Here is a 465-nt window from a genome sequence, read left to right as displayed (position 1 = left end):
TGTTAAAACAAAAAATATTTGTTGTTTGTCTCAATAAATTGGGTTAATTTAAAAATACAGTGGTTAAATTTAAAAATGTTTTCTATTGCTCTTTGTTTTAAAAAAGGTTATAAAAAATGTCAATAATTATCGATACCGAACAATATGAAACATTATATTGTTGATAAATTTTTTAGCTATATCGCCCAGCCCTACGTTGACAGTTTTTTTTTTTTTTAAATACATTTGGTCTTTGGTAAATCTAGAAAAGATGATACTGTACTGGCTATGACTAAGCGAGATCAAGACTCTCTTTATGATTTTTTTTTTCTTTTTGAGTAAATTAAACGCTGTACTTTATTATTATTATTATTATTATTATTATTATTAGCAAAGAAAAAGTTTAAAAAACAACGTTATTAACCAGTATGTTTTCTACTCAAACCGGTTTCACAGAGGAACGCAGGAACAGAAACGTTCAAATAC

Source organism: Sinocyclocheilus rhinocerous, unplaced genomic scaffold (assembly GCF_001515625.1).
Source record: "Sinocyclocheilus rhinocerous isolate Xijiao unplaced genomic scaffold, SAMN03320098_v1.1 scaffold502, whole genome shotgun sequence".
Classification (NCBI taxonomy): Eukaryota; Metazoa; Chordata; class Actinopteri; order Cypriniformes; family Cyprinidae; genus Sinocyclocheilus; species Sinocyclocheilus rhinocerous.
This window is presented reverse-complemented; position numbering follows the sequence as displayed.